Raw genomic sequence first — 2530 nt, 5'->3', positions numbered from 1 at the left:
CAGGACACTGTCCTGTGCTCTGAGCCCCACTCTCTCCTCAGGCGTCTCTTACCACAGATCTTGCTATATAGCAGGAAACATGCAAATAGAGCCCTCCCTCTGCTGTTGAAAACCAGCCCAGCCCTGACCCTCCAGCTCTGGGAGAGGAGCCCAGCCCTGGGATTTTCAGGTGTTTGCATTTGGTGATCACGAATGAACACAGAGACTGAACTCACCATGGAGACTGTGCTGAGTTAGATTTTACTTCTTGCTATTTTGAAAGGTAATTCATGGAGAAATAGAAAAATGAGTGTGAATGGACATGAGTGAGGTAAACAGTAAATATGTGTAACAGTTTCTGACAAGGGTGTATTTTTGTTTGCAGGTGTCCAGTGTGAGGTGCAGCTGGTGGAGTCTGGGGGAGGCTTGGTTCAGCCTGGGGGGACCCTGAGACTCTCCTGTGCAGCCTCTGGATTCACCTTCAGCAGCTATGCCATGAGTTAGGTCCACCAGGCTCCGGGGATGGGACTGGAGTGAGTCTCAGCTATTGGTAATGATGGTAGCACATACTACGCAGACTGTGAGGGGTCGAATCACCATCTCCAGAGACAATGCCAAGAACACGCTGTTTCTGCAAATGAACAGCCTAAGAGCCAAGGACACGGCCGTGTATTACTGTGCAATATACATAGTGAGGGGAGGCCCGTGTGAGCCCAGACACAAACCTCCTGCAGGAAAACTCGGGGGAATCAGCTGCAGGGGCGCTCAGGACCCACTGATCAGAGTCAACCCCAGAGGCATGTGCAGATGGAGGCTGATTTCCTGTCAGGATGTGGGTCTTCATGTTCTTCTGACAGTTTCTCTAGTGAAACTTTCTAAGTTTAGAATTCTGTGCTTACTATTATCATCCCTTCATATTTTTATTTTTTTAAATTACACTTTAAGTACTGGGGAACATGTGCAGACCAAGCGGGTTTGTTACTTAGGTATACACATGCCATGGTGGCTTGCTGCATCTGTCACCCCGACATCTACCTTAGGTATTTTTCTTAATGCTATCCCTCTCGACATAATATTAAAAAGATCATTTTAATATGAAGACCTGTTCTCACATGCACAAAATGCAGATGACACTTAGAGATGAACATTCCTCAACCGTGGTCACCAGCATCAGAGTCCTGAGGAAACTCAGTGGCGCCTGGTTAGTCTTCTCCAATCAGACCCAGGACAGAAACCTCAGGGAGATTCCCATACGAGAACAGTCTTTAAGCAGTTAGATCACAGCCACCAGAGAGGCTGGGCCAGGGTCAGTGTCATGTAGAACCTCACAAATTTCATGTCTGACTCTTCTCCTGACACTAAAGCCAATCAGCATCAGCTGTGATCTGGGGCTTCTTTTGATTCTATTTCATTTTCTTCCTTTGCAGTGTTTGTTCTTGCCTTTATATTTGCTTTTCCTGCTTCCTGAAGAAGAAACAGATAGTCTCCAAAGTATACATTCCAGGCCTCAAGGCATTTTCTTGGAGCGCAGGTGGGGCTCAGGCTGTGGCTCCTGCAGCCACATGGGAGAGGCTGATGGGCTTCCTTCTCTCCCCATTTGCTCAGGACCCTCCACTGTGTGGTGTGTAGACTCATCTGGGAATGCAATTGGCCATTAGTAGTGAAGGGATAAATTTACTTGAACAAAATGGGGTGTGGATGTGGAATTAATCCTGTTCTATGCAAACTGTCAGAGTCATCTATTTCAGAAGGAGTGTTAGAAAGAGCTTGTGAAATGTATCAGAATCGAAATGGAGCCACTTATGCTAAAACTCCAATGAATGAAGCTGGGGAAGGCCATGAAGGAGGGTCTAACACACATATTTCTGAGAGCAAGAACTGTCATAAGTAGACTCTGCACAGCCACAACCTTGCACAGAGGCCACCACAGCCTTCAAATAATTACTTCTCCAAGTGTATCTGCCCAGCAACTGCCTGTTCAAACTCACAGCAATGTCAACCCTGTGACTGATCCTTCCTGCCCAGGATAATTGCGTCAAAACCGCTTATGTAACCTTCCCTATTTTTCCTTAATTCTTTATTTGCCTTTACCAGCCTGAATGCCCCCACACACATTTCAATTGCAATAAACATCCTGGAATAAATATTACGTTTTAGAGTCTCTTTGTGTCTGTTATTCAGGGTTGACAAGATACAGATTGACACGCCACATTTCGGTGATACATAGAGGATGACAGTTTTTGGAGATGGCTAGGAATATCCAATGTCCATGCATTAGCATCACAGCTGAATAGATATGCCTAACATTTGTCTATCCCATATGGCAGAACCACAGAATGAAATAAACAGCTAAGACTAGACTGGATAGTTGAAAGGAGAGACCTCGAAGGAAGCAGGGGAGAGGAGAGGTCCCTGTGGTTATCAGAAGCCCAGTAGGGCTGTGTGAAAGCACCCTGTCTCTGCAGCTTCATACTGAAAGGCTCACACAGACCCAGAATCACATGAGATTACCCCTGTTGAGTAAAGTTAAATAAAATAACCACAAGAGGCC

General features: G+C 46.0%; 1 long non-coding RNA gene across 1 annotated transcript; it reads left to right on the top strand.

The window, feature by feature from the left end:
* Positions 1–123: 123 nt before the first annotated feature.
* On the top strand, positions 124–472 carry LOC116547814. Its single transcript, XR_004267189.1, has 2 exons — positions 124–262; positions 365–472. It is a non-coding gene; the product is annotated as an uncharacterized LOC116547814 (long non-coding RNA).
* The last annotated feature ends 2058 nt before the right edge of the window (positions 473–2530 follow it).

The sequence above is a fragment of the Sapajus apella genome, unplaced genomic scaffold (genome assembly GCF_009761245.1).
Source record: "Sapajus apella isolate SASKATOON/1434 unplaced genomic scaffold, GSC_monkey_1.0 scaffold4862, whole genome shotgun sequence".
In the NCBI taxonomy this organism is placed as follows: domain Eukaryota; kingdom Metazoa; phylum Chordata; class Mammalia; order Primates; family Cebidae; genus Sapajus; species Sapajus apella.
The sequence above is the reverse complement of the archived record's forward strand: the minus strand, read 5'-3'. Positions and strand labels throughout refer to the sequence as shown.